Here is a 19,775-nt window from a genome sequence, read left to right as displayed (position 1 = left end):
TATACCTTCTGTATCCTCACCCATACCTTGTAGACGTTGTGCCTGCACGGGCAGGGTCCTCTTTCCTTCTGTACCAGTCAGTGACTTGTATTGTCTAAGATTATTGTACTTATTTTTATAATGTATACCTCATTTCACATGTAAAGCATCATGGAATAAATTGCACTATAAAAATAAATAATAATAATAATGTTTATGAAACTGATGTTTGTGGCACCTAAGTATGGCTGAGCAGAGAAGCAGTTTGAGCTGTTGCTTGAGGTATCAGGGCTCCCAGCACAGTGCCATTTTAACATTTCTACTGTAGTTCAATTGATGCCCCTTTTCCTGGTGTCTGCCCCTAATTTTTGGAGATGTTTGGACTCCAATTTTGATCTTCTTCATCTGTGTTGCCTGAATTTGGCAGGGCTCTCATATCACCAGGCCTATACCTGTCACTCATCCACCTTTTACTGATCAACGATTAATCTATAAATGCTGATCCAAGCTCAGTCCCATTCGCTGTCCCATTCCTTCATTCTATACAATTATACTGTTTGTACTCTGGGTCAATGTATGCTACTTTTCCTGTTGTCTGCCCCTAATTTGAGCTGTTTTAGCAGCTTTTTAGCCCACCTGAAGATGTTGTCTATACATTTGGGTTTGCCTTCCATTGAATACAATGGGGTTCGGATATGTTAGCCGAACTGTCCGGTTAACATCGGGACATTTGCCAATCTGAATCTTGAAAGGTTTGCTCATCTCTACTGGACACCACATTTATAAAAAACAGGAGTAAGTTCAGAGAACAGCTACCAGGATGGTGAGCGGACTGCAAACAATTTCCTATGAGGAACAGTTAAAGGATCTGGGAATGTTTAGCTTGCAAAAAAGAAGGTTAATAAGAAACTTAATAGCTGTCTACAAATATCAGAAGGGATGTTACAGTGTAGAGGGATCATCATTACTGAAAAGGAGAAGATACAGGTTAGATATTAGAAAAATTGTTTTGACTGTGAGGGTCATTAATGAGTGGAACAAGCTGCCACGAGATGTAGTGAGTTCTCCTTCAATGGGAGTCTTAAACAGAGGCTGGACCTACATCGGTCTCAGATGGTTTAATGAATTCTGCATTGAGCAGGGGGTGAAAGGGCTTTATTCTTGGCATCTTTTTAATACAATATCACTATGGGGTTACTAATGGATAAATGTCTTATAAACACCTTTCCATTACTAACCTGTGGGATTGATGTCACCCGACAATACAAAGGTCACATCAACCCCACAAATTTGAACCCCACTTGCCACCACTACAGGGCAAGTGGGAAGAGCAAGGCTAAGCACCAGATTTGGTGCATCCTATAGATGCTCCTTTTCTGGGGCAGCTGAGAGCTGATGTTTTTAGTCTAGAAGGGGGCCAATATCTATGACCCCTTTCTAGGCTATTAATATTAGCCCGCAGCTGTCTGCCTAGCCTTTGTTGGTTAGCTTTTACAGGGGGATCCGGGGTAAAACATTTTCTGGGGTCCCCCTGTAAACAAGCCAGTAAAAGCTAAGCCGACAGCTGTGATTAGATAGTAATACCCTGAAAACATTTAAGGCTATTAGCTCCTTCCCAGAATATTAACAACAGCCCTCAGCTGTCATCTTTGCCTCTGATGGTTATTAAAATTACACAGGAACCCATGCATTTTTTTTTATTTATTTTTTTAAATTAACAGTTGCTGCTTCGTTACAGCCTATACATGTTAGTTCTGTTAACACTCCTACATAGGTTGGTGACAATGTGTGTGTGCTTGTGTTTGTTTGTGTATGTTTGTATGTGTAGGTTCGTGTGTGTGTGTGTGTGTGTGTTTGTGTTTACTTATTGATTTAGCAATGAGGGTGTTGGGGTGACACCTATTCATTACTAAGCCTAGGACTTGGCGTCAATGACAGCTGCTGTCATTACCCTGATGGCACTGCATCAGCATGAAAAAGGTGGTGTTGAACCAATAAATTACATCACAAAAAATCTCAAAAAAGTCTTCTGTCACAGGGTTTCCATGACAGTGTGGAGCCAGAAGACCGCAGTGTCTGATTGCTCCTAGTCCGGCACTGAGAAGAAGCACTTCTCTTTCATTTTAAATGTGTTTATTTCTTCTGGCAGAACAGGGGTTAAACAGCCATGTTGGAAATCCCTGTGTTCACAGCTGAGCTAGGTTTGCCACTCCCTCCTCCTTTGGATTTGCTGCATGGCTAACGGTCGAAGAGGAGTACATATGAGAAAGTGAGTTGAAGGAGTTATCAGTAACAGTTGTTTGGTTTGTATTCATGGTAATTCCATATCTTTCCCTGTTTTGGTTTATTACCCTTCCTCAACGCCCCGGTGCAATCCTCTGTTACATGTGATTGAATATTTTGTATGCCTGCAATTTTATGTTAACCCTTGTTTGTGTTGCCTTATTTGTTGGGATGGTGCACTACGGTGCATAGTAGCGCCCCCTCTTCCCTGGGTGGGATAAGAGAACAGATAGAGGGCTAACTCAGGAGATAAGGCAAGGGCAGAGGCCCGGCATCTTCGCCATTTAAAGTATCCCAGGGAGCAGGGCGAGCTAGGGCGCCCCCTAGTATTAGGAACAGGGAAGGAGCCCCTGGTCAATGGTCACCCGACAGCTGTGCCGTGACACCTTCATTGTTGTGCAAAAACGCATACAAAAACGCATATAAAAACACGACAAAAAGCGCATTTTTGCTGCAGCGTTTTTCCTGCCAAGTGATGCAGAAATTTCAGCAAGCAAATACTCAACGTGTGCACATAGCCTTAGAAAGCCAAGCTGTGCCACCCTGCACAGTAAACTATGTGTGAGCTGGCAGACTGAAAAGTGGCCACATGAGCCAGAAGATGACCAGTTTGATGCCGGAAACCAGGGAAGGTGGCGGTTTAAAAGTAATTTAATACACTTTCCCTAAGTCACATAAAAAAATTTGTAAAAATTTGCTGTGATATTGTCTTTAATCAGCTAACAATGAATCAGATTTATGATTGTGAGTGCGCTACGACACTGTGCCAAATCTTGGCACATGTTGGTGCAAATTACCAACTTATTGTTAAACCTGTTTTTTATGTGTTTAAAAACACTGTTTTGCCTCCTTCAAAAAAAGGGGTCACGGATTCCATCTCTACATTTAATGCCCAAAACTGTACTCCATATTCTGGAAGAGTTAGAAGTAAACCAAATAGATTTGCTCATCTTTTACAGGTTAAACAATTATAATGGCAGTCCCTGCTTGCCTTAAAAAAGGATGATTGAAATTGCATACCGTATGATACATGGTGTCCACTAGGGTCTCTCCCAGTCTCACTTCTCTTTAGACATGACATATTAAGACTGTATTACATAACTAAATGTCATCTGCAAAGATGCAAACAGTGCTAGCATGTCTTCTTCTCTATCAGGTGTGCACAGCCTTTTTTGGTCCAAGGACCACATTGTAATACTGAACCAATCTGGGGGCGGCACAAAAATGAAATAGGTATTTTGCTTCTACAGCCACATAAAAAAACAACTCAAATACTCTTTGAATACTTTGACTATTGATTTCAGTAGATAAGCTCCATTAATACACACAGCACTGTGTTTTCATGGAATTTTGAATATTTTACAGTAAAACTAATAGGGAGCATATTCGAGGAGCATTTAAAACATTTTTAATGTGGATTTTCAGTAAAATCCCCATAAAAACTGTGTGAATAGGCCCTAAAGAAGGGGAAATGAATACACAAGATACTCTACAATAGATCCTGTTTTTCTCCTTACTTTCTAATGATTCAGAACTCCCTTAAACTACAATGGAGTGAGCCACAGACATGGAGGTCCTCTGTCTAATTCATATACTCTCTTATGGAGTGTCAAATGGGTTAAGAGACCCCATACTCCTGGTGTGTGAGGCATTCAGAGATGTCTACACAGTGCACCATTAGCACTTACCATTCCCTGTTCCTAAGCTGTTTGTCACTACCCTTCTGTGTGTGTGTAAGGTGCTCAGGGTGGTAGCCATGGGTGAACTGCTGCATCTACACACCCTGGCACCCCAAAACTATACAGTGTTCCAGGCAATCAATGTCATGAAGTGTACAGTGCATTGCACTCATTTTCAGGCTGGAGGCCTCAGCTGCATCCATATCCTTTGGTCCAGGATCAGCCGCACATATCAGGGGACACCCGGTTCGTTATAACAAATTCATGTTTACCGAACAGAACATTTACAACAGTCTTTAACACGCAGTTTTGGGCACAGCACTCTCCAGTTCCATTTTCATCAATACATTATATTTCAAGCCTCTGCTTACATTCAACTCAGATTATCCCTATGTTTTATCCTCCTGCCAGCCCCATAGTTTTCTTATCCAGCCTCACAGCACTCCAGAGATCCACCACGTTTCCTCCACATGGATCCCAGTCTAACTTTCTCTGTATAAAATGGATTAATGAACACTCCTGAGTGCCTAGTTTGGGCCATAGGCTCTGAGTGTTACAGGAAAGGCCACAGGAATCTTGGAAAGACCTCTTGCTGTGATATGTACTCCATTTGTCTTTAGCCCGCTGCACATGGAAACCTGAACTTGACACAAACCTCTCACTACCTCAGGCTGACTAAACCAGGAAATGATTCCCCGTTATTGCTTGAACGTTCCACTCCCATTATGGACTGGTCCAAAACATTTAACTGATCTGACCTTTCACGTACATTCCAACAATACTTATACTAACACACTAATAGGCCCACCACTGCCTATCTTAATCTATCTTTAATCACTCTGGGTCCTAAAGTTCCTATCTATCACTACTTAAATACTAATTCATATCCTATTCTTTCTCTAAACCTGAGCTGAGAGTACAACGTTACCTTCAGCATTACCAATACAGTTGACTCACACAGCAGTGTCAGAACTTTTAACATTCTATGCATTTCATATTTTACATTGCACCATAAACTCCAATGAAAACACATATCACAGTACAAACTTTATGACTGTCAGATTTGCATTTTTCTGTCTATGTGGTTGGGGGGGGCACAGAAATTGGCATTGTGGACCTTTTGTGTCCCCCGGGCCATTAGTTGTGCATCCCTGTTCTATATCATTAATAAAAAAATTGGATATGAGCAGAACCAGAGCTAAATCTTGCAGTAAACCGTAACATATTTTATTAATTTAAATGTGAATTAATAGTAGTGCCTTAGCTTTCTCTTTATCTTCATATTTATTTGTATAAAAGCAAAAGGAAAAAAGGAAATTTAGGAGATCGAGAGATACTGTACTGCAAATACAAAATGTGCCAGATGTGATTATTATGCAAAAATGAATGAGTATATTGTAAATTGCATTATAAAACCTGATGAGCAGTGTAATGTAACTTAGTATCCACTTGAAATATTCATGTCATGCTGGATAATGAGTATCTTCACTACTTATAAGTACCTTGTGGCTTTATACAATTATGCTGAGTACCTCTGTGTTGGCAATAAACATGCACAGAATAGAACTCCAGCGATCTATACATTGCCAATATACATTCCTTGCTGTGTAATGCCAATGAATATTTATACACTAATAATGAATAACTGAGATGTTATACACATTATAGTAGCAATAAACTTACTGGACTATATAAAGATGTAGAGTTTCCATACATGTGAATAAACATCTACCACAATAACATATCTGAGATATTCACAAGTACATTAATGTTTATACATAGCATCAGGTAATTTACAGCATTGTCGAAAAAGGTAACATTTTCAAAAATATCCAAAATTTTAGAAATAGTGATGATCAAACGTGCTTGGATAAGGTGTTATCTGAGTATACCAAGTGACTTCGGCATGCTCGAAAAATATGTTCAAGTCTCCGCGGCTGTTTGTCTCGTGGCTGATCGATAGCTGCAGCACATGCAGGAATTGCCTGTTTGATAAGCAATTCCAGCATGTGTTGTGGCTGTCAAACAGCCACGCGACATGCAGGAACGGGGACTCAAACATATTATCTGAGCATGCCGAAGACACTCGGTTACAGCTGATCATGCTCAGATAACACATTATTAGTGATGAGCGAGTATACTTGTTGCTCGGATTTCCAGAGCATGCTCGGGTGTCCTCCGAGTATTTTGGCGTGCTCGGAGATTTAGTTTTCATCACCTGAGCTACATGATTTGCGGCTGCTAGACAGCCTGATTACATGTGGAGATTGCCTCTTTGTTAGGGAATCCCCACATGTATTCAAGCTGCTAGCAACTGCAAATCATGCATCTGTGTCGACAAAAGCTAAATCTCCAAGCATGCCAAAATACTCGGAGGACACCCGAGCATGCCCGGGAAAACCCGAGCAACAATTATGCTCGCTCATCACTACACATTACCCATGCACATTCCCTATTTATAAACAATACTTTGGAGAAAATTATTAAATCCTATATTAAAGGTTTCCCATGTTTACCAGTTATTCCAAATCCATAGAGTAGGTGATACCTTGTTGATTGGAGAGGCGTCGACCACTAGGACTCATATCGGTCTTGAAGGCAAGACTCTACAGAGCTCCACCTGAATGGAGTGGTGGATAGACATATAGAACACTGCTCTGATTATTTTCTATTGAACTGCAGTAGGTATTACAGCACTTGGCTTTTTCCGTCAGTTCCCTGGAGCTTGAAAGTAGTGGTGGTGTGCATTCTCTATCTTCCACTTCATTCAGAAGGGGGCTTTATAGAGCCTTGTTCTTGTGATCCTTGGGGTCCCAGCAGTCTGATCCACCCCATTCAGCCATTTATCACTTCACAAGAGATAAATTTTAAAAACGGGAATTACTTTTTAAAAGTATTTTAAATATGTAATGCTATACCTCAACTGCACTGCGCATATCTTGTCTATGTAGAGGTCTGACATTGTAAAGTTTCTTGCTGGAAAGCAGAAAAGTGAAACTTTTTTTTACATGTATCTGGTGGAAGATTCCCTACGATGAGGAAGAAGGAGACACTGTGGATGCAGCATGGCCTATAATCCAGCTGTTTTTAGGAGAGCATAGAAAAGAGGTCTGCCACAGTTTTGTGCAATTCTGAAAAAAAGCACATCGCTGAAAAGAGGTAACTCTGCTGCGTCATTATAGTGAATGGATCCTTCAGGGGTTTCATCTAAGTTGTGTCACTACGAGATTTAGATGGAAACCTCAAAGTAAGTGCTCAGCATAGAGTACATGTTAAATGTGATCCCAAACGTTATTTAAAATGTTCCCAATTAAAGCTTCAAGTCAATCTGCAAAAAACGTCTTCATTCAGATCCATCATTTGTCAATGGAAATATAGGGGGCTTCCATTTTAATGGTAGCACAAAGGCTCTGGAAATGCAAAATGGCTCTTCGCCCCCCAAAAGAAATTCAACAAATTCTTTGCTCCCAAATCCAAATTTCCCCTCCCTTCTGAACCCCACAGTGTGCCTAAACCACAGTTAGCATCCACATGTTTGGCATTCCTGTAGAGAGCCCGCCTAATTAACAGGTGCGTGACTCCAGAAACATGAGTAAGGCATGAACAGTATTGGTCACCACAACATACTAGTTACTACAAAGTACTGGTCACTACAACATACTTGTCACTACAACAGCAGTTTGCAATTTTCACTCAGCAATATCCACTGCTGCTCGTTTCTGGAAAACAACCATGGAGTCAAAATTTTCACTGCACTTATAGATAAATTCACAAACCGCTATAATGTTCAAAATGGGGTCACTTGAAGGGGATTCTGCTATTCTAAGGCCGGGATCACACATGCGAGAAACTCGGATGAGTCTCGCATCTTAATACCCAGCACTGCCGCCGGCACTCGGGAGCGGAGCATGCGGCTCCATGTATTTCTATGCAGCCGCATGGTCCGATCTCAGAGCTGGGTTAAATTGCTTGCATGGTAAAATCTTCCGGGCATGCTCAGTTTAAAAAAGTGGGTCCGTCGCTGAAAAAAACGTTCCTTTGTCCGTCCACTTCAGATGGCGGATGCTAAAATTCAAACTGATCCATCAAAAATGAATGCAATGGACATCCATTCATCACAATCCACCACTAATGTAAGTCTATGGGAAAAAAACGGATTCCCGCCCAAAAATGAGTGATCCATTTTTTTCTAAATTCGGCGGATTTCAACTGATGTCAAACAACTGAAGTGTGAAAGAGGCCTTATGGGGGGGTACGGCTATTCTGGCACCTCAGGGGCTCGGCTAATATGACATGGCACCCTCAAACAAGTCTACCAAAATCTTAACTCCAATAGGGCGCTTCCTCCCTTCTGAGCTTTGCGCCACTGTGCCTCGAAAGTAGCTTTTGGCCATATATCCAGCATTGGCATACTAAGAATAAATTGCACAACACATTTTGAGGTCCATTTTCTCTTGTTGCCCTTGTGAAAAAAATTGGGGCTAAAATTACATTTTTGTGGGAAAAATTAGATTTTTTTATTTTCACGGTTTTATGTTACAAACTTCTGTAAAGCACTTAGGGGTTCAAGGTGCTCACCATACATCTAGATACATTCCATGAATGGTCTAGTTTCCAAAATGGTGTCATTTGTGGGGGGTTTCCACTGTTTAGGAACATTAGGGGCTCTCCAAATGGAACATGGTGTCCACTAATTGTTCCAGCAAATTTTGCTTACAAAAAGTCAAATGGCGCTCCTTCTCTTCCAAGCCCTTTTGTGCATCCAAACAGTTGTTTTTCTCCACATAACAGGTATCAGCGGTATCAGCGTACTCAGGAAAAATTGTGCAAGAAACTGTGTGGCACAATTTCTCCTACTACCCTCCTGGAAATGCCAAATTTGGCGCAAAAGAAAATTTTTTGTGGCAAAAATGTGATTTTTTTTTTATTTTCATGGCTCAATGTTATAAACTTCTGAAAAACAGCTGGGAAAGTGATGACTTCAGCTGAAATCTATCAGTAATTATAAAGTAATCCTGTCACTTAGTTAAAAATAATATAAGCTGGTTCAACTGAAGACCTATAAAATGGTGTCTCATTACCAAGGCTGCACACAAGAAACATCTCATGATGGGTAAAACCAGTGAGTTGTCTCAAGACCTTCGCAACCTTATTGTTGGAAAAGATACTGATGCATTGGTTATAGAAGAATTTCTACACTACTGAATGTTCCAGTGAGCACTGTTTTGACCATAACCAGGAAGTGGAAAGAACATTATTTTACCACAAAATCGCCACAGCCAAGTGCTCCCCTTAAGATTTCAGACAGATGAGTGAAAAGAATTATAAGAATAATTGTCCAAGAGCCAAGGACCACCTGTGGAGAGCTACAGAAAGATCTGGAATCGGCATGTACAATTCTTTCATATAAAATTATAAGTAATGCACTCACGTTCCATGGCCTGTACAGATGATCACCATGCAAAACTCAATTGCTGAACAAATAGCATGATAAATTGCGTTTACTGTTTTCTCAACAACATTTAGTCAAGCCTGTGAGAATATAGTCTGGTCAGATGAGATCAAAATTTAACTCTTTGGATGCCATAATAGATACCATGTTTAAAGGCCAAAAGGCACAGCATTTCACCACAAAAACAGTGAAGTTTGAAGGTGGGAACATCATGGTGTGGGGCTGTTTTTGAGAATACAGCACTATCAAACTTCATATAATTGAAGGAGGGATGAATGGATAAATGCACTGAGAAATTCTTGATAAACATTTGCTGAAATTTACCAGAATGATGAAGATGAAATGAGGGTGGACATTTCAGCAAGACAATGATCCCAAACACACAGCCAAGGAAACTCTTAATTGGTTTTGGAGAAAAAAAGTAAATCTGCTAGAATTTCTCAGCCAATCACCTGACCTGAAACCCAATAGAAAATATATGGAATTAGCTAAAGTTCAGAGTTCATAGAAAGAACCAATGGAACCTACAGGATTTGAAGAGTGTGTGGAAGAATGGGCTAGTTTCATCATACAGGAGGCATCTTGACGCTGTCATCATCAACAAAGACTTTTGTGCAAAGTATTTAATACATTTCAGAAAGCGTGTTCAATACTTTTTCCATGTGTCATTTCTCATACACATAATTTATGGACATCTATGGTTTGATTTCTTTGCCTGTGTGAATTTGATAAGTGGATAGGTTGTTAATGGCATCTGGTGAGTATTTCATGATAATAGCACCTTTACTTAGTGACATGTTCAATACTTATTTTGCCCATTGTAAATGTTGGAATAAACATGTCACACATCACAATGATCGCAAATTTAACTTCAACTTATAGTTACAATTTTTTATGAAAGGTAAGCTATCATCAGAAAGTGTCTTATTGATTAAATAATTTTTATATGGTATGTTAAATGATTTTGATTTTTTTATATTTGTCATTTTTTATTTTTTACATATCATAAAAAAATTTAATCTTGCTATTTTCTGACTGGCCACTCTCTTTTTAGATTATTACTTACAATTGTTTCAGGAAACAACACTTGTACATGCCGCATGGTCAGAAACATGTAATGAGCCTGTGCAAAGGTATTTGTGAAGCAAGGAGGATACTTCAGCTGTGACATTGCCTTTAGTGAATGTCACAGCTGACAGCTGTTAACAGCTATGTATAGAGGTGTTATCAGTAGAGTTGAGCGACTTTGGTCGGATCGGGTTTCATGAAAAAAAATTTGTTTCAGATGAAACTGCTCCGACTAGGGCAAAAAAAGTCGGAGTTTCGTCCAAAACCCGACCCCAATGCAAGTCAATGGGGAATGAAAGTTGGCATTGAGTGGATGAATGTCAAAGGTTCTTAGTGCATAAATTGGCCAATTCATGTGTGCCCATCAACCACGGTAAGGTGACACTTCTCTGATGGGTCCTATCATACCCCTTTCCTTTCCTACTGAACATGCCATTTTTGAGCAAAAATGCCTACAATAATGTTGTAGTAGAATTGTTTGAGAACACCTGTAGATTAATGGGAAGAATGCAGTGTCAGATTAGAGACAGTCATAACCTATTATTAGATAGTCGATAATTTGAAGTTATGACTGCCTCTAGTCTGACACTGCACTCCTCCCATTAACCTACAGGTGTTCTCAAACAATTTTATTTGCCCATTCAAATTGTAGGCTTATAGCCCAAGAAAGACAGGTTTGTCCATTATTGTAGACATTTTAGTCCAAACGTGTCATGTTCAGTAGGATAGGAAAGGGGTGTGATAGGACCCATCAGAGACGTGTCAACTTGCCATAGTTGATGGGCACACAAGAATTGGCCAATTTATGCACTAAGAACCTTCACTTTTTCTGTAAGTACCTCTTTCTGAATAGTACAGCTTGAAGTTAATGTTTACATTGTTTCTGTATGTCTTTACCTTCATAGAGTGTTGCTGTGCTTTTTTATACATATTGCGCAGTTATTACAGCTTGCACATATTCACACTAAGGAGGTGCTGCTCAGGTTTTTCAGGATAGATAGATACATAACTTAATGAAGGAAAATATCCATTAACATTTTAAAACTCAATGTTTAATTTAAATGCCTTGCATGAGATTTTGCCAACGAAATGAAATATTGGCACAGATGGCTTTTGGCACAAATGGCACACAGATGAAATCCTGTCTAACAATAATTGCTCACATAGCTGCATTGAACCTATTACAAATGCAGAACACCACTGGGTTCGTGGCAGTGATATTCATCATGTAAGAAGCAATTGTTCTACTGGGGAACTCAAGACTTTTCCTTCCATAGTGCTTTCACTACAATAGACTTGACTCGTAGTTTCTAGAGGCTTTGAGACAGTGTAACGGAATATGAATGTTTACCTGAAAAGGTCAGCGAGTGAATAACTGCTGCCGGTTATGAGATGTTTGTATTTGCTTATACAGCTCTCCATCATACTGCACAAGGACAACTCTGTTTATTGACTTGAATCTCTTGTTAGAACAGGACTTTTGGGAATAATGTAGCAATGAAAATGTGTTCCACCGATCTAGAGATATTTTTAAGAATAGCACCAGAGTTTTTTGCATAAATATGTGAAAAGAAAGTTTTACTTTTGAAAAGCTGTGATAGCATGTATCAGAAAACTACTCAAAAATAATTAAGGGAACATTTAAAGGGGTTAAATTCTAACGAAAAAAAGTTCTGAGATAATCTTATAAATGTTCCCCTGCTGTGTACTGTGTGGCTGTGTTTGACCGTGCAGGAACATGGTCTGATCATACCACAGCTCCTGGGCAGGGGAAGCAAAATTATATACAAACATTACAACACAGGATCACAAATTATTATTTTTGCGAGGCAAAACATTTCACTTTTTAAACAATATTTTACCAGAAAGTCTCTTTTGCTTCCTCCCCTGCCCACTAGATGTTAAATTTGCAATATTCGACGATTAATTTGTTGAATATTCGCCGAACATAAAGCCATTCATCTCAATGGGAGGCAAAAACAAATGCATGCACAACACCTTATAGCAGCCCCAAATGCTGCCAAAACACACTAAATTAGAGGCAGGCACCAGGAAAGCAGCCTCAATTCACCCACAGTACTAATTGTAGCATGGCACTGTAGCAATCAGCCAGGCATGAGGTATCGGGGTCTTGGACAGCATTTACAGCTTTCAATTGAATGTCACAGAAAGTGGATGTGGGATCTATGTAGGCATCTTGTGCTGGGAGCCCTGATACCTCTTGCAACAGCTCAATCTGCTTTCAAACTCAGCCACACTCAGGTGGTCCAAATATCATAAAAATGTCGTAGACTACTATTGTCAGAAAAATCTAAGAATAGTAACAAGGAGTCAAGGAAGTGGAGGCCTGACGATCTTGGAAGTCTACTTCTACAGGCAACACGCATTAAGGAAACCCAATCAGGAGTCTACACATTTACAAAAATTAGTGGCAGACACCAACAAAGTGACATCAATTGAAATAAAGTAGAATTAGTATAGCAGGTACCGATAGCTCTTCCACTACAGCCAACCCAGCAGATGAAGACTGTAACGGGCAAGGTGGCGGAATCACTGTTCCATATCCCTCTGAAAGCCTAAAAGGGGCATTACTAGGTGGTCTATCAAGTCCCTACTTGGACAAGTGGCAGCAGGCGAAAACTGCGAATCAAGGAGGTACAAAGAGATGGCACCAGGTGCTACTCCATGACTGACCTACAGAAGGTGGCAGCTGACCCCTTACAGCGGGTAAGCTGCTATGGCCCAAAGGAGGGAGGAAAAATGCAGGGAGGGGCTGTAGGGACTCTGGAACCATGGGTGCTGATGGGACGAGCTGTGGTACAGAAAAGCACTGGCAGGTGTGGGCTGGACCGGGTGTTAGACAGATGGGCATTGGCAGGTGCAATCTGGACCAGCTGATGGACAGAAAAGTGCAGACATGTATGAGCAGATGGACACAGACAGGTAAGAGCAGACAGGTACAGAGTAGACAAGCAGACAGGTGGACCTGGAGAGCCTGACAACTAGCAAGCATGCAAGGCAAACTAACATTGTAGCTCAGGCACATCCATATTGGAGGAGAAGCCTTAAATAGAAGGTGTCACCCAGCTATAGGTAGGGAATACTTTAGGTTGATGAGGGCGGTTCCTCTATGCATAGTTCCTGGTTCTACAACTGAAGCTTGTTGGACAGCGACACATAGGTGACAATATGAGGAGGTGGTGTGTGAGTGGGAGACACTGAATGTCCTGTCTGCTAGGTATGAGAAGATCCATCAAAGGGCCAAGATTGTAATGTCAACAGATCAGAAAGTCTGTAGTAAGAGGGAATGTTCCACTGTGTTAAAGACAGATGCCAGGTCCAGGAGAAGGAGGAGGACAAACTCACGTCGTTTTCAATTGGCAGTTAGTAGGTTGTTGGTGACTTTAGTCAGGGCAGTTTTAGTGGAATGGTACAGTCTGAAGTCAGATTGTAAGCGGTCAAAGAGGAAGCAAGAGGAGAGGTGAGGGGACAGTTCAAAATGGATGTGTTGTTCCAGTAGTTTGGAGGCACAGGGGAGAAATGATATGGGGAGATAGGTAGACACAAAGGATGGGTCAAGAGTGGGCTTTCTGAGGATGGGTGTGTTTGAGGTATGTTTTAATAAGGATGGAAGATACCAGTTGTTAGTGACAGGTTGAAGAGGTGGGTAAGGCTTGTGATGAAGACTGTAGTAAAGTTTGGAATGAGGTGGGACGTTACTGTGTCAAGTTCACAGGTGGTGAGGCAAAGTATTCAGCTGAGATGAGAGGGAGGGGATACTGGTGGACACAGGAAAGAATTGAAATTATTGAATAGCTGTTTATGGTTGTGAGACAGGTATGATATGAGTGATGAGAAGTCAGAATTTTCGCAGCAATTTTACAACTTCTGTTATTAAACGGGCAACTCTACTCCCTTTCTTACTCAGCCATACATTGGTATGCTTTGTAGATGAGGGCCTAAAAGAACATGTGCTGCAGTAGATGTCAAGTGCTGCATCAAGTGGCCTCTGTTCCTCTTCCTCCACCTTAACATCACACACAGTACAGTCCTCAGTGGTGGCACCCCAATTACCCATTTTTCCCCCCATCACAACTCTCCAAGTGCCCATCTGACTGTTGGAAACCACAGATGACTGAATCTGCAGATCTCTTCACACATTGTATGCCATGGTCGTAGGAAGTGTACTCTGAAGATTCACAGAGTCAAGAGGAAGAAGTTATCTGCACTGATGGCCAAATTTTTTCTCACTTTGATCCAAGGCCGGACGAAGTTTGGTCCGAGCGTAAACCAAACCCTTGTCAGCAGACGTTAACCCCGTTGGGTGACGGTGATCCATTTGTGATGAGACTCAGATATTTGAGGCACCTATAGACTGTACTGTTCTTTCAAGGCAGAAAGAGGAGGAGGGTGAATTTCAGGAAGAGGAGTAGGAGAACAGAGAGGATGACAATGAGGTAGTAGATAACACTTTTTATGTAAACCCAGAGGCATGCAGCTGAGTAGCTCAGCAGAGGAGGAGGAAGACGAGAAGGTTATGTAGACACAGAGTTATGCAACCACGATAACCAATGCATCCTGAGGCCCAACAGCGGTCCGGAAGTTGACCAGCTTGGGTTTTTTTTTCAGACCGGCAAAAATCTACAAAATCATGTTATCTGTCAACTTTTTTAAAAACAACCTAGTGGAGTAAAAAAATGAAATAATTTCAGTACTACTTGCATGACCTGGCACATGCGTGATCAACATACGTTAATCTGGTAATGTCACTGTGCTAAAATACAGAATATCGGGTCTTGCCAACCACCATCCACCCCATCAACTGCATCTTCCGATTCTTCCTCCTCCCTCACCATGGGAAGTGTTGTCACACAGGTCTCCAGCCAAAGAACCTCCACTTGTTTACCCTCCACAGATGAGGTGACTGAGATCCTGTCAGCTGAAATGGAGTTGGACATGCCTGCTGCTTTTAACTGATCTTACATACCAAGCACACCCCATCTTTTTCACGCCATCATAACATCTCCCCCTGCACCTCTCTCACAGTCCAGCAGCTTGCTGTGTTCACCCTACTCCACCCTGTGTCAGCACAGCAGTATACCCTCATTTGTACAGTTGTACTCATGTAAAAGATTCTATACTCCTACGCATGGCAAAGATAACAGCTTGAATTTCACCATCTTCAATCTACTAATTCTAATAATCTTTATTTATATATTCTGCATAGCCTTACAAGTCAGCAGTTCATATAAAACAGTCAAAAGTTACCAAGTTTAACATAATCAAACAATTAAAGCAAAGATAATGACGACTCTGCTCTTCAGAGCTTACAATATACAGCGAAGTGGGGATGACACCAATTACAGGTGCTTATTTACAATGATGGTACTACCATCTTGAGGAAATGAGGGGTAGATAAGGGCTGCATGAGCCTTTTAGGTACGGTTGAGTTTGATGGTGAATTATGTTCAGAGAAGTAGAGAATAAGCTATACAGTGGGGGAAATAAGTATTTGATCCCTTGCTGATTTTGTAAGTTTGCCCACTGACAAAGACATGAACATTAACAGTCTATAATTTTAAGGGTAGGTTAATTTTAACTTTGAGAGACACACTATCAAAAATAAAATCCAGAAAATCACATTGTATAAATCATATGAATTTATTTGCATTTTGCAGTGAGAAATAAGTATTTGATCCCTCTGTCAAACAAGACTTAATACTTGGTGGCAAAACCCCTGCTAGCAAGCACAGCAGTGAGACATTTTTTCTAGTTGATGATGAAGTTTGCACACATGTCAGGAGTAATTTTGGTCAACTCCTCTTTGCAGATCAACTCTAAATCATTAAGATTTTGAGGCTGTCACTTGGCAACTCGGAGCTTCAACTCCCTCCATAAGTTTTCTATGGGACTGAGGTCTGGAGACTGGCTAGGCCACTCCATGAACTTAATGTGCTTCTTTTTGAGCCACTCCTTTGTTGCCTTGGTTGCCTGTTTTGGTCATTTTCTTGCTCGAAGATCTAGCCACAACCCATTTTTAATGTCCTGGCGGAGGGAAGGAGGTTGTCACTCAGGATTTTTTGGTACATGGCTCCATCCATTCTCCCATTGATGTTGTGAAGTAGTCCTGTTGACTTAGCAGAGAAACACCCCCAAAACATAATGTTTACACCTCCATGCTTGACAGTAGGGATGGTATTATTTGGGTCATAGGCAGCATTTCTCTTCCTCCAAACACAGCGAGTTGAGTTAATGCCAAAGACCTCAATTTTTGTCTCATCTGACCACAGCACCTTTTCCCAATCAATCACGGAATCATCCAGATGTCCATTGGCAAACTTCAGATGGGCCTGCACATGTGCCTTCTTGAGCAGGGGGACCTTGTGGGCACTGCAGGATTTTAAACCTTTACGGCGCAATGTGTTACCAATGGTTTTCTAGGTGACTGTGATCCCAGCTGCCTTGAGATCATTAACAAGTCCCCCGTGTAGTTTTAGACTGATCACTCACCATCCTCATTATTAAGGATACTCCACAAGGTGAGATTTTGCATGGTGCCCCAGATGGTTGTTGACTGACTGTTATTATGTATTTCTTCCATTTTCTTACTCTTGCTTCAACAGCTGTCTCCTTTACATCCAGCATCTTACTTATTGTTTTGCAGCCCATTCCAGCTTTGTGCAGGTCAATGACCTTATCCCTGATATCCTTATAAAGCTTGTTGGCCTTGCCCATGTTGTAGAAGTTAGAGTCTGACTGATTTATTGAGTCTGTGGACAGGAGTCTTTTATAAAGGTGACTATGTAAGACAGCTGTCTTTAATGCAGGTAACGAGTTGATTAGGAGAGTCTAACTGGTTTGTAGGAGCCAGAACTCATAATGATTGGTAGGGGATCAAATATTTATTTCTCACTGCAAAATGCAAATAAATTCATATAATTTATACAATGTGATTTTCTGGATTTGGTTTTTGAAATTCTATCTCTCAATGTTAAAATTAACCTACCCTTAAAATTAGAGACTGTTCATATCTTTGTCAGTGGTCAAACTTACAAAAGCAGCAAGGAATCAAATACATATTTCCCCCACTGTATATATAAAAAAGGACTTTGATTATGGTGCATGATAGGCTGCCCTAAACAGATATGTTTTTAGGAAGCACCTAAAATGTCTAAATTGTGGTTATACTCCTAATTTCAAGGGGGACAAAGGGTATGAGGTGAGTCATCTTGGTAGAAGACTGAACTGAACTGGACAAAGTCCAGATCAGGAGTGTTACCATCTTTGTGTGTCTCAGAGTTTGAAAGTTGTGAGAGTTGTGAAATGACTAGAGATAGAAGCAGGGATGCAGTTCGGGAGGTGGAGCTTTTGAAGTCTCCCAGGATAAGAGTTGTCAATTATGAAGTCATGAAATATGGCTGCAATATATAAAAGTGGTAAAGGACGTGGGTGGGTGAGCCTGAGGGCCGGCATATGACTGCTACTTTGAGGGAGAGGGGGTGGAACACCCTGATTGTGTGAACTTCAAAAGAAGAATGGCATCCAATTGAACTGTATTTATTTTTTGTCTTTTTAACCCCCAAATTCCTGGGTTAAATCCAGGAGTGTAGGGTTATCGTGGAGTTAGCAATAATTGCACAGCAGGATATACACATATTTGATGCGTTTTAATCCGGAGGGGGATAGCCCTACACTCACTATTACTTTTCTGAGAACTAATTATTGTGACCAAGCAACCAAGATGTGAACACTTAATCTAAAGAGTAAGTTAACTACATAGGATTAAGGTCACCATAAAAAGATGTTAATCAATAGTACAAAATTTATTAGAAAAATACTTACAATATATTTAATAATAGATCATTACAATAATTGTGAGAGCTGGTACATAATATGAGACAACATAACAGGAACAACTGGGACTACAAAATAGGAGCATAAACCTACTAGGGTTCAATTGAAAGACAGTGCAATGTGACTGGATTGCTGATACACAATTCCATACAGTAGAGCAACCAGATCAATAAATAAAAAAACCCTGACACCAATGCTATCCTAAAAGGATTTTATAATGCCAAAAATATACAGCATATCGGATAGAAAGTCAGGTTAAATGGTAATGTGGTTACCCCAAAAAATTTATGTGAAGCAATTAGCCTATTCTCATTTAATAAGTGGTGACCTATGCTATAATGCAAAAAACCCCTTTAGAAAAGGGGAGCTCCTGACTAAGCTGCTTTTGGCAAAACGCACGTAGAGGCTGCTGAGTGGGACTCCTGTAGGGGCACCTACCTTCACCTGCTAACACCATGACTTCAGGTATACCTTCTCCGGATTTCTAAAGGGTTTTTTTGCATTATAGCATAGATCACCACTTATTACATGAAAATAGGCTAATTGTTTCACATAAACTTTTTGTGGTAACCGCATTACCATTTAACCTGACTATCCGATATGCTGTATATTTTTGGCATTATAAAATCCTTTTAGGATTGCATTGGTGTCTGGGTTTTTTTTTTATTCATTGATCTGATTGTTTTACTATATGGAATTGTGTATCAGCAAACCAGACATATTGCACTGTCTTTCTATTGAACCCCAGTAGGTTTATGCTCCTATTTTGTAGTCCCAGTTGTTCCTGTTATGTTGTCTCATATTATGTATCAGCTATCACAATTATTGTAATGATCAATTATTAAATATATTGAAGTATTTTTCTAATAAATGTTGTACTATTGATTAACATCTTTTTATGGTGACCTTATTTCCATGTAGTTAACTTACTCTTTAGATTAAGTGTTCACATCTTGGTTGCTTGATTAACACTCCTGTAGTGTCCTTGAAGCTATAGCTTCAGATTTAGAGGATTAGCTTTGTTGGTGTAATAATTATTGTGACCAGCTTGCGGCCTCCTCTGATGATTCGTAGCCCAATTGTGTTATTGTGTGGATGATAGGGGCCAGCTGAGAGCTATTCACTACAAAGATCACAGAGCTTGTTTCTGTATGACTCATGGCCTGTGATCTCTGTGATTATTGCATGGCCACTCCAATCTGTTGGCCACAGAAATGCAGCCTTTCCACCTTATGGAACAAATGGAGAAGGACCATGAAAAAGACGAGAAGGAAGAGGTGATGGACGCGCAACATTTAGGAGATGAAGACGATAATGATTCTCTCTATGTTGTTCGTGGTTGTCAGGAGGGGATGAAAGAAGAAAGCTTGATTGTTATACCACCACCAACACATTGTGGAGTTGGACCTCATGAAAGAGACTGACTCATGAGTGCCTTATTGCAGCACTATCTGCAACAT

This window comes from Dendrobates tinctorius, unplaced genomic scaffold (assembly GCF_039654945.1).
Source record: "Dendrobates tinctorius isolate UK_male_01 unplaced genomic scaffold, ASM3965494v1 ptg000129l, whole genome shotgun sequence".
Lineage (NCBI taxonomy): Eukaryota > Metazoa > Chordata > Amphibia > Anura > Dendrobatidae > Dendrobates > Dendrobates tinctorius.
Note: the sequence above shows the minus strand (reverse complement) of the source record.